A 24,290-nucleotide genomic window follows, 5' to 3' on the forward strand; every position below is an offset into this window, starting at 1 on the left:
AGAATGGATGAGATGCAAAAAGCCATTGATGGAATAGAAACCAGAGAACAGGAACGCATAGAAGCTGACACAGAGAGAGATAAAAGGATCTCAAGGAATGAAACAATATTAAGAGAGCTATGTTACCAATCCAAAAGGAACAATATCCACATTATAGGGGTACCAGAAGAAGAGAGAGAAAAAGGGATAGAAAGTGTATTTCAAGAAATAATTGCTGAAAACTTCCCCAAACTGGGGGTGGAAATAATTGATCAGACCACGGAAGTACACAGAACTCCCAAAAGAAGGGACCCCAGGACGACAACACCAAGACACATAATAAATAAAATGGCAAAGATCTAGGACAAGGAGTTTCAAAGGCAGCTAGACAGAGGAAAAGGGGCACCTACAAAAGAAAACCCAACAGGCTATCATCAGACTTCTCAACAGAAACCTTACAGGCCAGAAGAGAATGGCATAATATATTCAATGCAATGAAACAGGAGGGCCTTGAACCAAGATTACTGTATCCAGCACGATTATCATTTAAATATGAAGGAGGGAGTAAACAATTCCCAGACAAGCAAAAGTTGACGGAATTTCCCTCCCACAAACCACCTCTACACGGTATTTTAGAGGGACTGCTCGACATGGCAGCACTCCTAAGGCTAAACAGATGTCACCAGAGAAAATAAAATCACAGCAAAGAAAGCAGACCAACCAAATACAAACTAAAGGCAAAAAATAAAATCAACTACCCACAAAAGCAGTCAAAGGAAACACAAAGGGGCACGCAATAAAACACCCAACATATAAAGAATGGAGGGGGAGGAATAAGAAGGGAGAGAAATAAAGAATCACCAGACAGTGCTCATAACACCACAATAGGCGAGTTAAGTGAGACAGTAAGATACTAAAGAACCTAACCTTGAACCTTTGGTAACCACAAATCTAAAGCCTGCAATGGCAATAAGTACATATCTTTCAATAGTCACCCTAAATGCAAATGGACTGAATGCACCAATCAAAAGACAGAGTAATAGAATGGATAAAAGAGCAAGACCCTTCTATATGCTACTTACAAGAGATGCACCTCAAACCCAAAGACATGCACAGACTAAAAGTCAAGGGATGGAAAAACATATTCCATCCAAACAGGGAGAAAAAAGCAGGTGTTGCACTACTGGTATCAGACAAAATAGACATCAAAACAAAGAAAGTCACAAGAGATAAAGAAGGACATCACATAATGATAAAGGGTCAGTCCAACAAGTGGATATAACCATTATAAATATATATGCACCCAACACAGCACACCAGCATATGTGAAACAAATACTAACAGAACCAAAGGAGGAAATAGAATGCAATGCGTTCATTTTGGCAGACTTCAACACACCACTCATTCCAAAGGATAGATGCACCAGACAGAAAATAAGTAAGGACATGGAGGCACTAAACAACGCACTAGAACACATGGACCTAATAGACATCTATAGAACTCTACATCCAAAAGCAACAGGATACACATTCTTCTGAAGTGCACATGGAACATTGTCCAGAATAGACCGCATTGCTAGGCCACAAAAAGAGGCACAGTAAATTCAAAAAGATTGGAATCCTAACAACCAAATTTTCAGACCACAAAGGTATAAAGCAAGAAATACATTGTACAAAGAAAGCAAAAAAGCTCACAAACACATGGAGGCTTAACAACATGCTCCTAAATAATCAATGGATCAACAACAAAATTAAAATGGAGATCCAGCAACATATGGAAACAAATGACAACAACAACACAAAGTCCCAACTTCTGTGGGACGCAGCAAAAGCAGTCGTAAGAGGAAAGTATATAGCAAACCAGGCATATTTAAAGACGGAAGAACAATCCCAAATGAATAGTCTAATGTCACAAATATCGAAATTGGAAAAAGAAGAACAAATGAGGCCTAAAGTCAGCAGAAGGAAGGACATAATAAAGATCAGAGAAGAAATAAATAAAATTGAGAAGAATAAAACAACAGAAAAAAAATCAATGAAACCAAGAGCTCGTGCTTTGAGAAAATAAAAATAGATAAGGCTCTAGCCAGACTTAGTAAGAGAAAAAGAGAATCAACACACATCAACAAAATCAGAAACGAGAAAGAGAAAATAATGATGGACCCCATAGAAATACAAACAATTATTAGAGAATGCTATGAAAACCTATATGCTAACAAGCTGGAAAGCCTAGGAGAAATGGACAACTTCCTAGAAAAATAGTACCTTCCAAGACTGACCTAGAAAGAAACAGAAAATCTAAACAAACCAATTACCAGCAACAAAACAGAAGCGGTAATTACAAAACGACCCAAGTAAAAAAAACCCGGGCCAGATGGATTTACTTCAGAATTTTATCAGACATACAGAGAAGACACAATACCCATTCTCCTCAAAGTTTTCCAAAAATAGAAGAGGAGGGAATGCTAGCAAACTCATTCTATGAAGCCAACATCACCCTAATACCAAAACCAGGCAAAGACCCCACCAAAAAAGAAAACTACAGACCAATATCCCTGATGAACGTAGATGCAAAAATACTCAACAAAATATTAGCAAACCGAATTCAAAAATACCGCAAAAGGATCATATACCATGACCAAGTGGGATTCATCTCAGGGATGCAAGGATGGTACAACATTCAAAAATCCATCAACATCAGCCACCACTTCAACAAAATGAAGGACAAAAACCACATGATCATCTCCATAGATGCTGAAAAAGCATTCAACAGAAGTCAACATCCATTCATGATTAAAAACTCTCAACAAAATGGGCATTGAGGGCAAGTACCTCAACATAATAAAGGCCGTATATGACAAACCCACAGCTAACATCACATTGAAAAGCAAGAAACTAAAAGCTTCTCCTCTGAGATCGGGAACAACACAGGGATGCCCACTCTCCCCACTGTTATTCAACATAGTACTGGAGGTCCTAGCCACCGCAATTAGGCAAAACAAAAGAAATAAAAGGAATCCAGACTGGGAAACAAGAAGTTAAACTGTCACTATTTATAGATGACATGATATTGTATATAAAAAACCCTAAAGACTCCACCCCAAACCTACTAGAACTGATATCAGAATACAGGAAAGTTGCAGGATACAAAATCAACACACAGAAATCTGTGGCTTTCCTATACAACTACAATGAACTAATAGAAAGAGAAATCAGGAGAACAATTCCATTCACAATTACATCAAAAAGAATAAAATACCTCGGAATAAACCTAACCAAGGAAGTGAAAGACCTATACCCTGAAAACTATAAGACACTCTTAAGAGAAATTAAAGAGGACACTAGCAAATGGAAACCCATCCCATGATCTTGGCTAGGAGAAATTAATATCGTCAAAATGGCCGTCCTGCCCAAAGGAATATACAGATTTGATGCAATCCCTATCAAATTACCAACAACATTCTTCAACAAACTGGAACAAATACTTCAAAAATTCATATGGAAACACCAAAGACCGCAAATAGCCAAAGCAATCCTGAGAAGGAAGAATGAAGTGGGGGGGATCTCTCTCCCCAACTTCAAACTCTACTACAAAGCCACACTAATCAAGAGAATTTGGTACTGGCACAAGAACAGAGCCACAGACCAGTGGGACAGAATACAGACTCCAGACATTAACCCAAACATATATGATCAATTAACATACGATAAAGGAGCCATGGGCATAACAACAGGGAAATGACAGTCTCTCCAACAGATGGTGCTGGCAAAACTGGACAGCTACAAGTAAGAGAATGAAACTGGATCACTGTCTAACCCCATACACAAAAGGAAATTCAAAATGGATCAAAGACCTGAATGTAAGTCATGAAACCATAAAACTCCTAGGAAAAAACACAGGCAGAAATCTCTTAGACATAAACATGAGCAACTTCTTCATGAACATATCTCCCCGGGTAATGGAAACAAAAGCAAAAATGAATAAGTGGGACTATTTCAAGCTGAAAAGCTTCTGTACAGAAAAGGACACCATCAGTAGAACAAAAAGGTACCTTACAGTATGGGAGAATATATTCATAATGACATACCATGTTGACATCCAAAATATATAAAGATCTCATTCACCTCAACACACAGAAAGCAAATAATCCAATTAAAAAATGGGCAGTGGAGCTGAATAGACAGTTCTCTAAAGAAGAAATCCAGATGGCCAACAGGCACATGAAAAGATGCTCCACATCGCTTCTCATGAGAGAAATGCAAATTAAAACCACAAAGAGACATCACCTCATACCAGTAAGGATCGCCATCATTGAAAAGACAACAACAAATGTTGGCAACGTTCTCCATTGTGAAGAAAGGGGAGCCCTCCTACACTGCTGGTGGGAATGTAAATTAGTTCAACCATTGTGGAGAGCAGCATGGAGGTTGCTCAGAATTCTCAAAATAGAAATACCATTTGACCCAGGAATTCCACTTCTGGGAATTTACCCTAAGAATGCAGCACTCCAGTCTGAAAAAGACAGATGCACCCCTATGTTTATCGCTGCACTATTTACAATAGCCAAGATATGAAAGCAACCTAAATGTCCATCAGTAGATGAATGGATAAAGAAGATGTGGTACATATACACAGTGGAATATTACTCAGCCATAAGAAAAAAACAGATCCTACCATTCCCAAAAACATGGATGGAGCTAAACGGTATTATGCTCAGTGAAATAAGCCAGGCGGAGAAAGACAAGTATCAAATGGTTTCACTCATATGTGTAGCATAAGAACAAAGAAAAACTGAAGGAACGTCACAGCAGCAGAATCACAGAACCCAAGAATAGACTAACAGTTACCAAAGGGAAAGGGACTGGGGAGTATGGGTGCAAAGGGAGGGATAAGGGCAGGGAAAATGAAAGCGGGTATTACAATTATCATGTATAATTAGCACGTAGGGTGTAGCATGGGGAGGGCTGTGCAACACAGAGAAGACGAGTAGTGATTTTACAGCATCTTACTACACTGATGGACAGTGACTGTAATGGGGTGTGTGGGGGGGACTTGGTGAACAGGGGGGCTTAGTAAACATAATGTTCTTCATGTAATTGTAGATTAATAACAAGAAAAAAAAAGAAGTTTGAACACAGATATACACGTAGGCCTGATGGCATGTGACTGACAAGACAGAGTTTGGCGGAACACTTCTATAAGCCAAATACTGCCAAAACCCACCAGAGCCTAGGAGAGAGGCATGGAGCAGACCCCAGGCCACAGCCCTCAGCAGGAACCCAGCTGGTGACACTCCACTCTCAGACTTCTAGACCCCTAACTGTGAAAGGATACATGTCTGTGGTGTAAACAATCCAGTGTGTAGTACTGTGGTACAGCAGAGCCTTACAAAGTAACCAAGGTATCTATTTACTTATTGTTTTTTTTTTACAAAACTTCCCATTTGGGGAGTCTTACTCCTAAACCTACCCTTCTGTTTCATGACACAGGTAATTGCTAAAAATTTCCAATATTTTCAACATGGAAACCCACATATGAGCATCTCTATCTAAACTGACATACTCTGTGGCCTATTTTCCCCACTCTTCCAAGGTTTGAGGCAATAACTGGCCACATTCTATCTTTTCCTCAAATGTCCCAGTCTCTTTCCTGCTCTACATCCTTTAGCCACTTGATTTCCTCTATTAGAAATACTCTTCCACTCCCTGTTCTGCTGCTTAACTCCTACATAGTCTTCATTTTCTAGCTTAAGTACCATCACTACATAACTGCTTCTTCCTGCTATACAATTACTAAAACACCTGTTCAGCTCACTTGTACCCTTGTTTCCAAATCAATTGTTGGTATATTTGATATAATCATTGGCATAACAACATCTGCCACTCTTCTGAAGCTGCAATTTCCAAAGAAGGAAGATACAAGAGCCTGAAGATGTTAATAGTGTAGACTATTTATAATCAAACACTCTGTGCAAATCCAAATTTCTCACTTAACAGCTTCGGGTAACTTTGGGGAAAATCACTAACCTCAGACTCATCTGGTGCACGATGTACTTCACAGAGTTGTTGAGATAATCAAAGGAAATAATTTACATACATCACTTGCACTAGTATATATGATACTTGCTGACTCTTCTATTGATAGAGTTACCTCAATGCCAAGGACATACTAAGCGTTTAAATAAATATTTGCTGCAAAAGAATTTTCTCGATTCATTACTTTGTTTGAGTGGCTAATGATAGGATTTTTAGACACAAAAATTAGTTGGAAATAAAAGTCAGGTAGTTTGTCCACTCAAGCACAGCATATCGGTAGTGAATTTTCCATTTACATATATGTGAACTTTATAAAAAATCTAAGAGAAATGCTGACTTTCAGTGAAGCAGGTCAATACAAGGAGGAAATGTGACATCACACTAAGCCATTACTGTGTATGTGTATCCATATGTCTTAGTCTGAGACTCACTGGAAACAGACTGCATTCTAAGTGGGGAAGGTTAAGGAATGAATGTGCACCTAGTGACAGAACATTGACAAAACTGAGAAAATAGATACATACATAGATGATTGATAGATCAGATAGATATACATACAGATTAATTAGGTACATAGACGATAGCAGGTAGATATAGATAGATGATAGATTAGATACATACATACATACATATGTAGATAGATAGATATGGATAGATGGATAGATAAATAGACAGGTAGGTAGGTAGACAGGAAATCATAATACTAAACAAAGCTATCGCTCACTCAAGATCATCTACGTGCTCCCTTACAGGAGACTCACTTGAGATCCAAGGACACAGACAAACTACAAGTTGAAGGGGTGGGGACAGGTACCCTACACAAGTGAAACTGAAAAAAAAAGGGGGATTCTGTTTGAGTCTCCAGAGAGACAGTGAGTACAAAAGAGCCCTTCCAGCCACAGTGGATTCTTTTTGTTTGGTTTTAATAGTATGCAGTCATAGATTAAGTGGTAGAGTGAAGCCCTTCTCATTTTTTCTCACCTCAACAACTGAATTGCTGTAATAACATGTGTTTGGGCTTTTGAAATCAGTAGATTTCATGATGTTTACAAATGTAAAGAAGTATTTAACTAGATAAAGAGGGAAGTTTGGACACTCAAACACGTCACTCAACAACACACTCTTTGCTCCCAACTGCTCCTGTCTAGAACTTGGTGTTCCTTTTCATTTGTCCCTCCTCCTATCAGCGGTGACACCAATGTGCCTCAAACACGGTGGTGAGCAAAGCACCAAGTTTAGGTTTCTGTCTACAACAGGCCCAGAGGAAGGATACTTGTGGTCTTCAGGGAGCACTTAGTCAATGAATGTGGCTAGAATACAGTCAGCAAGTGATAAGGAGGTAAGAGGACAGAGGACAGAGATATGGGCTGAAGTCCCTGCACCACCATTTACTGGTTTTGTAAGCACAAGCGGCTGACTCGACCTGCAAGTGTCTCAGTGAATCCAGTGCTATCTCTACAGCCTAGTTACCTTGCAAGATTTTTGGAAGCACAATGTAGGGAAGTGACATATAAGCTATGTTGCTAACTGTTCTGTACTTAAGGATAGATGGGCAGACAAAAAGATGATGACAGATGATAGATAGATAGATAGATAGATAGATAGATAGATAGATAGATAGATAGATAGATAGATAAGATAGGCAGATAGATACATGGATAGATAGATAGATAGATAGATAGATGGATAGATAGATAGATAGATAGATAGATAGATAGATAGATAGATAGATAGATAGATAGATAGATAGATAAGTAGATAGATACATGGATAGATAGACAGATAGATAGATAGATAGATAGATAGATAGATAGATAGATGATAGATAGATAGATAGATAGATAGAAAGATATAGAAAGATGACAGATATATGATTAGACAGATAGATGATAGATAGATATAGATACATATCAATTATAACAAAGCTATTGCTCATGACCAGGAGAGCAATGATGAAAGAACAGAGTGAAACTACAAACAAAAAAGAAGAAAGAAATCCAGTTTAAAAAGTGCAATAAGCAGCCATAAGAAAAAACAAATCCTACCATTTGCAACAACATGGATGGAGCTAGAGGGTATTATACTCAGTGAAATAAGCCAGGTGGAGAAAGACAAGTACCAAATGATTTCACTCATCTGTGGAGTATAAGAACAAAGAGAAACTGAAGGAACAAAACAGCAGCAGAATCACAGAATCCAAGAATGGACCAACAGTTACCAAAGGGAAAGGGACTGGGACTGGGGAGGGTGGATGGGAAGGGAGGGATAAGGGCAGGTGAAAAGAAAGGGTATACTACGATTAGCATGTATAATGTGGGGGGGCGCATGGGGAGGGCTGTGCAACACAGAGACGACAAGCCATGATTCTACAGCACCTTACTACGCTGATGGACAGGGACTGTAATGGGGTTTCTGAGGAGGACTTGAAGGGGGGAGCCTAGTAAACATAATTTTCTTCATCTAATTGTAGATTAATAATAACAAAATAAAAAATAAATAAAAAATTTAAAAGTGCAATAAGGCCACAGCTATCAATTATCAGAATGAAAGGACAGACTTTCAATGCTCCAATCAAAAGAAACAGGATTAGAAGAAGGGATGAAAACTCAGGATGACCTACGTGCTCCCTTAAGGAGACTCACTTGAGATCCAAGGACACAGACAAACTACAAGTCGAAGGGGTGGGGAAAGGAACCCTACACAAGTGTAATTGAAAAAAAAAAAAAAAAGATGGATTGATGGGATTGAAGAAGGCAGCTTGAGATGGGAGGAAGAAACCTCCTCCCAGAACCACATACAGACGTACAATATGGAAATAGAACAACTACCCCAAATTCTGGAAGAGCAGCAGGGAAGAAGGCTGCTGCGGCAGGCTGTCACCTCAAGGAGAAGGGTGACGTACAAAGCCGTGATTCACAGGGACCCAAAGCCCTTCCCACACCTGAGCTCACAGTAGGGAGGAAGAGAAACGGAACCGGGGAGGGGGGTGGAGGCCTAGGACTGCTGAACACCCAGCCCTGGAGATGTGCTCTGGGAGCACAAACCTACCATACATGGTGCACTCTGGAGGATCGGTGGGGTTGGAAAGCCAAGACAGGCAGAATACTTCCAGAGACTTGAGATTCCAGCCACTGTGGGACAACACAGGGATCCACATCCGGCCGCTATGGGACAAAAGAAAGGCGGGCAGTCTGAGAGACTTCCTAACAGCGAGACAGCTGCTAAAGGGACAAGGCTTCCAGAGCTTGCCACTAAGGAGAAAGGACAGGTGCGCCAAACTGCCCGGGTGCACTCTGCCCAGCAGGCGGGAGAACTTTTAGGAGCTCCAGTCGCTCCGTCCCCCTGGCTGGCCTCGCAGCTCCGAGGCCCCCCTACCGTGCTGTGACTGATACACGGCCTGCCTCCCTGCCGGCACTGGCTTGCTACCCGGCGGCCCCCACCATCGCACCAGGCCAGCGAGAGGACGTCCCCACCTACGGCAGCTTCTCCCTGCGTGCTCCGCAAACTGGCCCTGGCAGTGGAGACAGGCACTGTGGCCGGGAAGCAGGAGAGACCTCTTTCCTCCCGGCAGGGGAGGGCACCAGCGCTGCTCCCGTGACCCTTGCCATCCCCCCAAAGGGCTGAGCAGCCCCAGAGAGTAAATCTCCTGGGAGCTAGAGGGTGCCACCTACAAATATGAACCGTCAAAGGAACCTGGTAACAGGACTCAAATCAATCTTCCTGAAACAGATCTCAAAATAAACATCAGGAACATGCTCATGGAGCTAGAGAAAAAAACTGCCCGTCTCTTGAGTGCAATTCTCTCTCTCTCTTTCTCTCTCTCTCTCTCTCTCTCTCTCTCTCTCTCTCTCTCTCTCTCTCTCTCTCTCTCTACCAGGAGCACTACTGAGGCCTTGTTCTGAGAGGGATGCTGGAACAGCCCAGCAGGAATGGCAGAGCTCTCAGGTCCACCACCACCAGTGCCAGGACAGTCCCACACAGGGTCTGACAGAACTGCAAATGGGGGATGCCACACGTCTAACTCCGCAGGAAAGATAACAGTGCCGCATGCTAGCCTTCCCATTAATGGCTAGTGGCTAGGTGGCTCCACCGATACCAGGTGATGTAAACACCCAGGGCTTTATCTCCTTAGCAACCTTTTTTCGCTATGACCCTTGAAAGCAACACATGGAAAGATACTATCTACCAGTCTCCACACCATCTCACTTCTCAGCTTAGGCTCGATTTTCCTGTATCACATCTTCTCCTCTTCATAACAGTTTTCTCAGTCAATTGGTGTTCTGGAAAGAAAAAAATTAGAATTGGAATGACATGGCACGGGGTATAAGATTCCGTTTGAACACCATCAGTAGAACAAAAAGACATCCTACAGGATGGGAGAATATATTCATAGATAACATAACCGATAAGGGGTTGCCATCCAAAATATGTATTAAGAGCTCACGTACCTCAACACACAGAAAGCAAATAATCCAATTACAAAATGGGCAGAGGATCTGAACAGACACTTCTCCAAAGAAGCAATTTCAGGTGGCAGACAGGCACATGAAAAGATGCTCCACATTGCTAATCATCAGAGAACTGCACATTAAAGCCACACTGGGGTATCACCTCACACCAGTGAGGATGGCCACCATCCAAAAGACAGACAACAACAGATGTTGGTGAAGATGTGGAGAAAAGGGAACCCTCCTATACTGCTGGTGGGAATGTCAGTCAGTTCAACCATTGTGGAAAGCAGTATGGAGGTTCCCCAAAAATCCAAAAAACAGACATACTATTTGTCCCAGGAATTCCTCTCCTAGGAATTTACCCTAAGAATGCAGGAGCCCAGTTTGAAAGAGACATATGCACCACTATGTTGATCGCAGCACTATTTACAATAGCCAAGAAATGGAAGCAACCTAAGTGCCCATCAGGAGATGAATGGATAAAGAAGAGGTGGTACATATACACTATGGAATATCATTCAGCAATAAGAAAACAAATCATACCACCATTTGCAACAACATGGATGGAGCTACAGGGTGATATGCTCACTAAAATAAGCCAGGTGGAGAAAGACAAGTAGCAAATGATTCCAATACTCTGTGGAGTATAAGAACAAAGCAAAAACAGAAGGAACGAAACAGCAGCGGACTCACAGAACCCAAGAATGGACTAACAGTTACCAAAGGGAAAGGGACTGGGGAGAATGGGAGGGAAGGGAGGGATCAGCGTGGGAGAAAAAGAAAGGGGGTATTACGATTAGCATGTATAATATGACGGAGGCATGGGGAGGGCTCTGCAACAGAGAAGACAAGCAGTGATTCTACAACATCTTACTACGCTGATGGACAGTGACTATAATGGGGTTTGTGGGGGGGACTTGGTGAAGGGGGGACCCTAGTAAACATAATGTTCTTCATGTAATTGTACATTAATCATAACAAAATAAAAATACAAAGATAAAAAATAATAAAAATGAATGAAGTTTAGACATAAATCTAACCAAGTAGGAGAAAGATTGCATTCTGAAAACTATGAGACACTGATGAAAGAAACTGAATTTGACACAAATATGTAAAAAAGCTATTCCATGCTCATGGGCGGGAATAATCAATATAGTTAAAATGACCTTAATACCCCCAAGCGATCTACAGGTGCAATGCAATCCCTATCAAATACCAATAGCATGTTTTTACAACACTAGAGAAATAAATGTAAAATGTGTACAGAACCACAAAAGACCCCAAATTGCCAAAGAAATCTTGAGAAAGAAAAATAAAGATAGAGAGAGGACCATGCTTCCTGACTTCAAACTGTGTTGTATAGCTACAGTAATCAAAGAGTAGGTACTGGCACAAAAATAGACACACATCAATGGAATAGAATAGATTGCTCAGAAATAAACTTACACTTATACGGTCAGTTAATACGTGACAAAGGAAGCAAGTATACGCAATGGTGAAAAGACAGTCTCCAAAAATGGTGCTGGGAGAACAAGACAGCCTTATACAATGGAATGAAACTGCACTGCTGTCTTACACCATACACAAAGTAAACTCAAACTGGTTTAAAGACCTAAAGTAAGACCAGAAACCATAAAACTCCTAGAAGAAAGCATGGGCAGTAAACTCTTGAACACTGGCATTACAGTTTTTTTCTAGATATGTCTCCCCAGCAAGGAAAACAAAAAGCAAAAATAAACCAGTGACACTACACCAAACTAAAACACTTCCTCACAGCAAAGGAAGCCATCAACAATGTGAGAAGACAACCTAGTGAATGTGAGAATGTGTTTGCAAATGACGTATCTGATAAGGAGCTCATACCAAAAATGTATAAAGAACTCATACAACTCAACACCAAAAGCAAATGGAAAACAATGTGATAAAAAGTTGGGCAAAGGGCCTGAACAGACATTTTTCAAAAGGAGGCATACAGATGGCCAACAACCACATGAAAGGATTCTCACATCACTAGTCATCATGGAAATACAACTCAAAACCAAATGAGATATCACCTCACGCCAGTCAGAATAGCAGGTGTCAACAAAACAAAACAAAACAAAACAAAACAAAACAAAACAAGAGACAAGTTTAGGCAAGGATGTGGTGGAAAAGAAACCTGGGTATGCTACTTCTGAGAATGTAAATTGGTGTAAAGAGAGTTCGGATGGGTTTGGGGTGGGTGCGTAAATTTACTTGTGCTAGGCTACCTGCCTACTCTAAATTTGGCCCTTGGGCCCTTGGAGAGGTTAAGCCAGGAAGTAAAGTATCAGTTATTTCCTGTAATACCTAATCATTTAATGTTAAAAATACTCATTGAGTATAATGCTTTGTCATTTCAGGAGGGTTCTCATACACATGATAAAATCTACAATTTGGAAATGAGGATGTTATGCCCATTCGCACCTCAATTTATATTAACATTTAATGTAGCAAAAATAATTAGCTGTCATAATGAGACAAGGACCGTGGGCATAGTCAGAGTAGGGTGAGGGCCTCTGGAAAAAGACCCCTACCAAAACTCCATATTCAACAACTCAGCAACGTCAGAGTCACTTTAATTCTCTAAAGTAAAATATCAAACTAGGAATGTAAGCATTCTTCAGTGAAGATTCGTTAAAACCAAAAAGCCAGGAGTAACCTGGCCTGGAATGTTTGAGCATCCCCCAGATAAGAAAGTAGCTCAGCATAGCCCATGTCTTCATTGTGTCAATTAAATGAGGCTATTGGAAAATTTACTTTAGCTGCTAAAAGGCCCAGCTTATCTTCTTTAACTGTGCCCAGATGCTGCTTTTCCTCCTCCAGCCCCTAATCAAGTCATATATAACCTGGGCAATTAATACAGCAGGCAGGCCCTGCTGTAAAAAACATAGTGAAGGGCATGAAGGCTTCCACCTTAAAGATAAAATTGCATTTTAACACTCAATAAGTTAAGAAGCAAGATTCTTAACTTATTATTTAACAAACAGACAATAACTCAGCCCATCTGGAAAGCAGGGCAGGCAGCCTTGATTGATATGTTCCCAAACCAAGAAACTACTATTCTGGGAAAGAATCAAAGCATTAAATTTCTTATGTTAACTCTGCAAAATAGTCCAGAAAACTGACAAGAAACTTAGTGTCTCAATTTGGTACTGGCACAAGAACAGACCCATGGACCAATGGAACAGACAAGAGAGCCTTGATATAAACCCAACCATATATGATAAATTAATATACGATAAAGGAGCCATGGACATACAATGGGGGAAATGACAGCCTCTTCAACAGCTGGTGTTGGCAAAACTAGAAAGCTACATGCAAGAGAAAGAAACTAGATTATTGTTTAACACCATACACAAAAGTAAACTCAAAATGGATCAAAGACCTGAATGTAAGTCATAAAACCATGAAACTCTTAAAAGACAACATAATATAAATAAGCATGAGCAACTTCTTTCTGAATGCATCTCCTCAAGCAAGGGAAAAAAAAGTAAAAATTAACTCATGGAACTACATCAAACTAAAGTTTCTGTATGGCAAAAGACACAATCAACAGAACAAAAAGGCATCCTACAGTATGGGAGAATATATTCATAAATGACAGATCCGATAAAGGGTTGACAACCAAAATACATAAAGAGCTCACGCACCTCAACAAACAAAAAGTGAACAATCCAATTAAAAAATGGGCAGAGGAGCTGAACAGACACTTCTCCAAAGAAGAAATTCAGATGGCCAACAGGCATATGAAAGATGCTCCACATCGCCTGCCATCAGAGAATGCAAATTAAAACCACAATGAGATATCACCTCTCACCGGTAAGCATGGCTACCATCCAAAAGACAAGCAACGACAAATTGTTGGCGAGGTTGTGGAGAAAGGGGAACCCTCCTACACTGCTGGTGGGAATTTAAATTAGTTCAACCATTGTGGAAAGCAGTATGGAGGTTCCTCCAAAAGCACAAAATAGAAATACCATTTGACCCAGGAATCCCACTTCTAGGAATTTACCCTAAGAATGCAGAAGCCCAATTTGAAAATACAGATACACCCCTATGTTTATCGCAGCACCATTTACAATAGCCAATACATGGAAGCAACCTAAGTGTCCATCAGTAGATGAATGGATAAAGAAGAGGTGGTACATATACACAATGGAATATTATTCAGCCATAAATGAAAACAAATCCTACCATTTGCAACAACATGGATGGAGCTAGAGGATTTTATGCTCAGTGAAATAAACCAGGCGGAGAAAGACAGCTACCAAATGATTTCACTCCTATGTGGAATATTAGAACAAAGGAAAAACTGAAGGAACGAAAGAGCAGCAGACTCACAGAACCCAAGAAAGGACTAACAGTTACCAAAGGGAAAGGGACTGGGGAGGATGGGTGGGAAGGGAGGGAGAAGGGGGGCAGGGAAGAAAGGGGCCTTACAATTAGCATGTATAATGTGGTGGGGGGGCCACAGGGAGGGCTGTGCAACACAGAGAAGACAAGTAGTGATTTTAAAGCCTCTTACTACACTGACGGACAGTGACTAATGGGTATGTGGGGTGGACTTGGTGAAGGGGGTAAACTGGTAAACATAACGTCCCTCATGTAATTGTAGATTAATGATACCAAAATAAATAAAATAAAATAAAGATTCTTACTTCTTGGCAAATAGTGAACCTGTGGCATCTTACTACACTGATGGACAGTGACTGCAATGGGGTATGAGGGGCCTGGACTAGATAATATGGGTGAATGTATCAACCACATTGTTTTTTCATGTGAAACCTTCAGAGGAATGTATATCAGTAATACCTTAGTAAAAAAAAAAAGTACCTTACTTGTTAACTTCCTGGCTATTAAAATGCAATCTTATCTTTAAGACGGGATGCTTCCTGTCTTTTACTTTGTTGTTTGTGACTGGGCTTATTGCCACATTAGCTGCCCAGGTTATATAGTCCTTGACTTGGGGCTGGAGGAGGCATCTGGGCAAAGTTAAAGATAAACTGGGCCTTTAGGCAGGCTGAAGTAAATTTTACAATAGCCTCTTTTAATTGACACAATGAAGACATGGGCTATGCAGAGCTACTTTCTTATCTGGGGGATGTTCAAACATTCCAGGCCGGGTTACTCCTGGCTTTTTAGTTTTAACTAATCTTCACTTAAGAATGCTTATAGTCCTAGTTTGATACTTTACTTTAAAGAATTAATGTGACTCTGACTTTGCTGAATTGTTTAATACGGAGTTTTGGTAGGCGTCTTTTTCCAGAGGCCCTCACGCTACTCTGACTACACCCACGGTCCCTGTCTCAGAATCTCTGTGGCGACTTACAAACTACTCAGCTGCAGATTACAAACCGAAATGCCAGAAAAATGTGAATTTCTAAATACAAGAAAATTCCCTGTCAGTTCCCAGATCAAAGTAAAGAAACTTCATTCCCAATTAAAAAAACGAGAGGTACCTAATGAAAAAATATTTTATTTTAAAGGCGCTGCCTCGGGGGGCCTCTCCCCCGCCGCCCCGCCGCCCGTCCCACCTGAACTTCAGCCGCCCGGCCCTCGCCCTCGAGGCCCCCGCCGAGAAAATCCAAACACGACAAAACGCCCACCGGCCACCCCTTCTGCGCGGCCCCGTCCCGGGCGGCGGGGGCAGGTCGGGGGCGCGGCCCTGGGTTGGGAGGACGCGCGCCGCGGGGCGGAGAGCTGACGCGCTCACCACCTGGGCCGGGACCGAGGAGCAGCGGCTCCGGCGAGCCCCTCTCCCCCCTGCCCCGGCGAACTTCGCCGGCCGCTCGGACGTCAGCCCGGGCGCACCTGCTCCGCTCCCTCCCTTCCCGGGCGGCCCCTCCGGCGGAGCGCGCCGACTTCAGGCCCCCGGCCGGGCCCCGCGAGCCCACCACCCGCGTCGGCCGCTTCCCGGCCCCACGGGCCACGAGCGGCTCGCCGAGCAACTCGCACGGCCGCCCCCTTGTCCGGTTACCCCGTGCCCTCAGGCGGAGGCAGGGGTCCCGCCGCGCCCCGCGGCCACGTACCTTCCAGCCCGCAGGGCCGTCGCTGTCGTCTTCACCCCTGAAGCGGGGCCCGCTCGGGACCCTCCACCGCAGATCCGCGGAAGCGGGAGCCGCTTCTCAGCCGAGGTCTCTGAAGTCCGGCCGGGCCAGCGGCTCCATGTCCGCGCCGACCGCCGCCCTCCGCCCGTCGCGGAAGAGCCGAGAAGGGGCGAGTGCGGCGCCGGGAGCCCAGCGGGTGCGACGCGGCGATCCGAGGCTGGGGGCCGAGGTCGGGAGGAAGGCGCAGCCAAGCACAGAGCGGGCCCAGAACTTCGCGGGCCCATCACTGGTCTCCGTCGGCCCGCTGCGCACACGGTACGGCGGCTCGAAGCACGGAGGACGCGGCGCCCGACGGTATCCCTGCAACGCTCAACATGCTACTGACGGTTGACTAAAGGCGGAGGCGGTGCCTGCAGCGACTACTCCGCCCCCGGATTACGCTTTCTGCGCCCATTGGCTGCCCGTCCCCGACTGACGGCCCTCATGATCATGCTCGGCCTGCCTGCCAAATTAAGTTCTGATTTTATTCTTTGAGAGATTGAAGGGTTTTAGATCAGGGGAAAGGATTCCATTTTTAAGTGAGCACTCTGGCCTCTCTTTGGAGACTGGATTCGTGGGGGCAAAGCGATAGCAGAAGGACTACTCAGAGGATGCTACAGGCATCCACAAAAGATTTGATGGGGTGCTGGACGAGGGCCGTTGAATGGGTATGCAGAGCTTAGGCTGCAGGGACTGCAGAAATGTTTAGGAAGTAGGGTGGGTAGGACTTGGTGACTGGCGGGAGGGAGAAGGCACTCCTGCTATAACAGGAGTCCGCAGACTGGGTGGCTTAGTCAACAGAAACTTATTTTCATGGAGTTCTGGAGCTTAAGGACCAAGATCCACGGGCTGGCAGGGTTGGTCTGGCCCAAAGCCTCTCTCCCAGGCTTGCAGACGGCTGCCTCCTTGCTGCGCCTTCACATGGCCTTCTGTCTGCCATGCACATACCTGGTGTTTCTCCATAGGCCCCAACTTCTCATAAGGACATCTCTTGGAGTGGAGTAAAGCTCCACCCAAATAGCCTCATTTTTTTTTTTTTTTTGGTATTATTAATGTACAATTACATGAGCAACATTATGGTTTCTACACTACCCCTATTTTCAAGTCCCCACCACATACTCCATTACACTCACGGTCCATCAGCGCAGTAAGATGCTATAAAATCACTACTTGTCTTCTCTGTGCTATATTGCCTTCCCGGTGCCCCACCCCACCCCCCCAGCATTAGGTGCGCTAATCATAATGCTCCTTTTCCCCGCTTATCCCTCCCTTCCCACCCATCCTCCCCAGTCTCTTTCCCTTTGGGAGCTTTTATTCCCTTCTTGGGTTCTGTGAGTCTGCTGCTGTTTTGTCCCTTACAGTTTTTACTTTGTTCTTATACTCCACAGATGAGTGAAATCATTTGATACTTGTCTTCCTCCGCCTGTCTTATTTCACTGAGCGTAATATCCTCTACCTCCATCCATGTTGTTGCAAATGGTCGGAATATGTTCTCTTCCATTGTGTATACGTACCACATCTTCTTTATCCATTCACCTACTGATGGACACTTATGTTGCTTCCATTTCTTGGCTATTGTAAATAGTGCAGCGATAAACATAGGGGTGCATATGTCTCTTTCTAACTGGGCTCCTGCATTTAGGGTAAATCACCAGGAGTGGAATTCCTGGGTCAAATGGTATTTCTATTTTGAGTTTTTTGAGGAACCTCCATACTGCCTTCCACAATAGTTGAATTTACATTCTCACCAACAGTGTAGGAGGGTTCCCCTTTCTCCACATCCTCACCAGCATGTGTTGTTGTCTGTCTTTTGGATGTTGCCCTTCCTAACTGATGTGAGGTGATATCTCATTGTGGTTTTAATTTGCATTTCGCTGATGATTAGCAATGTAGAGCACCTTTTCATGTGCCTGTTGGCCATCTGAATTTCTTCTTTGGAGAACTGTCTGTTCAGATCCTCTGCCCACTTTTTAATTGGATTCTTTGCTTTTTGTTTGTTGAGGTGCGTGAGCTCTTTATGTATTTTGGATGTCAACCCTATATCGGATCTGTCATTTATGAATATATTCTCCCATACTGTAGGATGCCTTTTTGTTCTGTTGATGGTGTCCTTTGCTGTACAGGAGCTTTTTAGTTTGATACAGTCCCACTTGTTCAGTTTTGCTTTTGTTTCCCTTGTCCTGGGAGATACGTTCATGAAGTTGCTCGTGTTTATGTCCAAGAAAATTTTGCTGTGTTTTCTTCTAAGAGTTTTATGGTTTCATGCCTTACATGCAGATCTTTGATCCATTCTGGGTTTACTTTTGTGTATGGGGTTACACAATAATCCGGTTTCATTCTCTTACATGTTGTTGTCCAGTTTTGCCAACACCAGTTGTTGAAGAGGCTGTCATTCCCCCATTGTATACCCATGGCTCCTTTATCATATATCAATTGACCATATATGCTTGGGTTAATGTCTAGACTCTCTATTCTGTTCCACTGGTCTGTGGCTCTGTTCTTACGCCGGCACCAAACTGTCTTGATTACTGTGGCTTTGGAGTAGAGCTTGAGGTTGGGAAGCGAGATCCCCCCTGCGTTACTCTTCCTTCTCAGGATTGCTTTGCCTATTCAGGGTCTTTTGTGGTTCCATATGAATTTTAGAACTATTTGTTCCAGTTCATTGAAGAATGCTGTTGGGACTTTGATAGGGATTGCTTTGAACCTACAGATTGCTTTAAACAGGATGGCCATTTTGCCAATATTAATTCTTCCTACCCAAGAGTATGGGATATATTTCCATTTATTAGTGTCCTCTTTAATTTCTCTGAAGAGTGTCTTGTAGTTTTCAGGGTACAGGACTTTCACTTTCTTGGTTAGGTTGATTCCTAGGTGTTTTATTCTTTTTGATGCAGTTGCACATGGAATTGTTTTCCTGATTTCTCTTTCTGCTAGTTCATCATAAGTTTACAAGAATGCAACAGATTTCTGTGTATGAATTTTGTACCCCACAACTTTGCTGAATTCAGATATTTGTTCTAGCAGTTTTGGAGTGGATTCTTTAGGATTTGTTATGTATAGTATCATGTCATCTGCAAACAGTGACAGTTTGACTTCTTCCTTACTCATCTTGATGCCTTTAATTTCTTTGTGTTGTCCAAATGCAGTGGCTAAGACCTCTAGTACTATGTTTTATAAAAGCGGGGAGAGTGGTCATCCTTGTCTTGTTCCCGATCTTAACGGAAAAGCTTTCAGCTTCTCTGTGTTAGGTATAATGTTGGCTGTGGGTTTGTCATATATGGCCATTATTATGTTGAGGCACTTGCCCTCTATACCCATTTTGTTGAGAGTTTTTATCATGAATGGATGTTGAATTATATCGAAAGCTTTTTCAGCATCTATGGAGATGATCATGTGATTTTTGTCCTTCTTTTGTTGATGTCATGGATGATGTTGATGGATTTTCAAATGTTGTACCATCCTTGCATCCCTGAGATGAATCACACTTGATCATGGATAAAACTCTTGATGTGTTTTTGAATTTGGTTTGCTAACATTTTGTTGAGTATTTTTGCATCTATGTTCATCAGGAATATTGGACTGTAACTTTCTTATTTGGTGGTGTCTTTGCCTGGCTTTGGTATTAGAGTGATGCTGGCTTCATAAAATGAGTTTGGGAGTATTCCCTCCTCTTCTATTTTTTGGAAAACTTTTAGGAGAATGGGTATTATGTCTTCTCAAAATGTCTGATAAAACTCAGCAGTGAATCCATCTGTTCCACGGGTTTTCTTCTTGGGTGGTTTTTTGATTACTGATTCAATTTCCTTGCTGGTAATTGGTCTGTTTAGATTTTCCTTTCATTGCTTGGTCAGCCTTGGGAGGTTGTATTTTTCTAGAAAATTTTCCATTTCTTCTAGGCTATCCAGTTTACTAGCACATACATTTTCATAGTATTCTCTAATAATTCTTTGTATTTCTGTGGTGTCCGTAGTGACTTTTCCTTTCTCATTTCTGATTCTGTTTATGCATGTAGATTCTCTTTTTCTCTTAATAATTCTGGCTACAGGTTTTTTCAAATCCCACTTGTTTATTACTGATAGGAAAGCAATTGACTTTTGTATAATAAACTTGTATAATGCAGCTTTGCTATTATTGCTTATTCTAATAGTTTTGTTGACCCTTTAGGATTTTCTGCATACACAGTCACGTCATCTTCAAACAAGGTGAATTTTGTTTCTTCCTTCCCAATCTATGTACACTTTTCATTTTTCTTGTACTATTCACCAACTAGGATTTCTAATATAATGTTGAATATAAATGGTGCGAGGGGGATACCCATGCCTTGTTCCTGATCTTAGTAGGGAAGTCTCCAGCTTCTCATCATTCCATATGATGTTAGTGGCAGGGTTTTTGTAGATATACTTTTTCAAAGTTAGGATGTTCCCCTCTGCTCCTAGTCTGATGAGAGATTTTATCATGAATGGGTGCTGGATACTTTTTCTGAATCTATTAATATCATATGATTTTTATTCTTTAGTTTGTTGTGGTGATTGATTAGGTTAATTGATTTTTCAAATGGTGAATAATACTTGTATGTCTGGAATAACTCCCACTGGATTGGGATGCATACACACACAAACTTTGATACATGTTTGAAATTGATTTGCTAATGTTTTGGGGAAGACTCTTGCGTCTAGGTTCATGAGAGATACTGGTCTGTAGTTTTCTTTTCTTGTAATTTCTTTCTTTGGTTTAAATATTAGTATCATCCTGGCCTCACAGAATGAATTAGGAAATATTTATTCTGCTTCTAATTCCCAGAAGAGATTGCAGAGAACCAGCATCATTTCTTCCTTAAGTATTTGTTAGAATTCACTGTAATCCCATCTCAGTCTGGCCTTTTCTGATTTGGAAGGTTATTGATTACTGTTTCAATATCTTTAATAAATACTGGCCTGGACAGATTATCTATCTCTTGTATAATTTTGGTAGATTTTGTCTTTCAAGGAATTGGCCCATTTCATCTGGGTTATCAAATGTGTGGGCACAGAGTTGCTCATAATGTTCCTTTCTTAATCATTTTTTATTAAGGGTTTTTTTTTATCATAGTTCTAGGTTCACAGCCTCCCCTACTATCAACATCCCTCCACCAGAGTAGTACATATGTTGCAATACATGAACCTACATTAACAAATCATAATCACCGAAGTCCCTAGTTTATATAGCATTCGCCGGTGTTGTATATTCTATAGGTCTGGACAAATGGTATGATGATGTGTGCCCATCATTATTGTATCATATGGTGTGTTTTTACTGCCCTAAAAATCCACTATGTACCACCTAGTCATCTTTCTCCCTACACCCGCCCCTGTCAACCACTGATCTTTTTATTGTGTCCATAGTTTCTCCTTTTAGAGAATGTCATGCAGTTGGCGCCATAGCCCTTGGCATGCAGCCCTTTCAGATCAGCTCCTTCCACTAATATATATTTAAAGTTCTTCCATGTCTTTTCAAGCTTGGTACTTCATTTATTTTAAGCACTGAACAATATTCCATTGTCTGGATGTATCAGTTTATTTATCCATTCACCTACTGAAGGATATCTTTGTTGGTTCCAAGTTTAGTCAATTAAGAATAAAGCTGCTGTAAGCATTCATGCATAGGCTTCTGTGTGGACATAAGTTTTCAACTCCTTTGGGAAACCATTGCAGGATCATATGGTAAGAGTATGTTTAGTTTTGTTAGAAAATGTCAAACTGTCTTCCAAAGTGGCAATACCATTTTACATTCTCAACAGCAATGAATAAGAGTTTCTGTTGCTCCACATCTCACCAGAACTTGATGTCAGTGTTTTGGATTTGGGCTATTCTAGTAGCTATGTAGTGGTATCTCTCTGTTGTTTTAATTTGCACTTCTTTGATGCCATATAACTTGAACCACCTTTTCATGTGCTTATTGGCCATTTGTAAATTTCATTGGTGACCATTCTGCCAAGATCTTTGGCCTATTTTTTAACTGGGTTGTTTTTCTTATATTGTTGAAGTTTAAGAATTCTTTGTATATTTTGGGTCACAGTCATTTTTAGATGTGTTGTTTGCAAGTTTCTTTTCAAGTCTGTAACTTGTCTTCTTATTCCCTTGACATTGTCTTTTGCAGAATAGAAATTTTTTGTTTTAATGAAATCCAGGGTCTCAATTATTTTTTGTCACGATTCATGCATTTATTGCTCTTTCTAAAGTCATCACCATACCCAAAGTAATCTAATTGAATAATACCATATTATCTTGTAGGAGTTGCATCGTTTTGCAGTTTATTTATGGGTATGATCGATTTTGAATTTTGAAGGGGTTATAAGGTCAGTTTCTAGATTCATTTCTCTGCATGTGTATGCTCAGTTGTACAAGCCATATTTGTTGAAAAGACTGTCTTTGCTTCATTATATTTCCTTTGTTCCTTGTGAAAGATCACATGACTATATTCATGTAGCTCCCGCTTTGGGCTCTCTGTTGTGTTCCATTGATCTATATCTATATTCTTTCACTATCACACTAGTGGTCTTGATTACTGTAGCTTTATATTAAGTCTTGAGATTGGGTACTGTCTGTCCTCCTATTTTCTTCTCCTTCAGTGTTGTGTTGGCTTTATTATCCTTTTCATGTCCATGGGATCAGTAATGATTGGCCCATCTTTTATTTCTGATACTAGTATTTGTGTCTTCTTTTTTCTTAGTTTTCCTGGCTAGAGGTGAATAAATTTCACTGATATTTTCAAAGAAGCAGGAGGTTTGGTTGATTTCCTCTATTGCCCTTTATATTTTCAATTTCATTGATTTATGCTCTAATTTTTATTTTTTGTATCTTTAGTTTAGATTTAATTTTTTCTTCTTTATCTAGTTTCCTTCAGTATATTTTAGATTATTGGTTTTAGATTCTTTTTCTTTTCTAATATATGCATTAAGTGCTATGAGTTGTCCTCCAAGCCCTGCTTTCACATTATCCCATAAATTTTAAGCTGTTGTATTTCACCTCCATTTAGTTAAAAATTTTTTACTTTGCCTTACATCTCCTCTTTGACCCATGTATTATTTTTCAAGTATGATTTTTAATCTCCGTATTTTCAGATATCCCGGCAATCTTTCTGTTTTTTCTTTCTACTATACTTCCATTGTGATCTAAGCAAACATTGTATGACTTCTACTATTTTAACTTAAGATACGTTTTATAGCCCAGGATGTGGAATATCTTTTCTAATCCTTTTTGTGAGTTTAAGTAGAACAGGTACTAAAGAAAACAAGGTCACTGATTCAAACAAACATATGCACCCCTATGATTATCACTGCACTATTTATGATAGCAAGGGTATGGAAGCAACCTAAGTGTGCATCAGTAGATGAATAGATAAAAATGATGTGGTACATATACACAGTAGAGTATTATTCAGCTATAAAAAGAAAAGAAATCCTACCATTTGCAACATGGATGGATCTAGAGGGTATTATGCTCAGTGACATAAGCCAGGCAGAGAAAGAAAAGTGCCAAATGGCTTCACTCATTTGTGGACTATAGAAATAAAGCAAAGTTGAAGGAACAAAACAGCAGCAGACTCACAGACTCCAAGAAGGGACTAGTTGGGGGAGAGGTTGGGGAGGGTGAGTGAGGAGGGAGAAGGGGATTAAGAGGCACTATAATTCACAATCACCGTATAGGTAGGTCACAGGGAAGGCAGGTCACACACAGCAC

At 41.3% G+C, this 24,290-nt stretch overlaps 1 protein-coding gene across 1 annotated transcript in view; it reads right to left on the minus strand.

The window, feature by feature from the left end:
* LOC130681275 (bromodomain adjacent to zinc finger domain protein 2B-like) overlaps positions 1–16,638 on the minus strand; it is a 113,158-nt gene extending 96,520 nt beyond the window's left edge. Inside the window, exon 1 of the mRNA XM_057493912.1 lies at positions 16,516–16,638. The gene's annotated coding sequence lies outside the window, so the exon portion shown is untranslated. The remainder of the gene's footprint in view (positions 1–16,515) is intronic.
* Positions 16,639–24,290: the final 7,652 nt, after the last annotated feature.

Source organism: Manis pentadactyla, chromosome 16 (assembly GCF_030020395.1).
Source record: "Manis pentadactyla isolate mManPen7 chromosome 16, mManPen7.hap1, whole genome shotgun sequence".
Lineage (NCBI taxonomy): Eukaryota > Metazoa > Chordata > Mammalia > Pholidota > Manidae > Manis > Manis pentadactyla.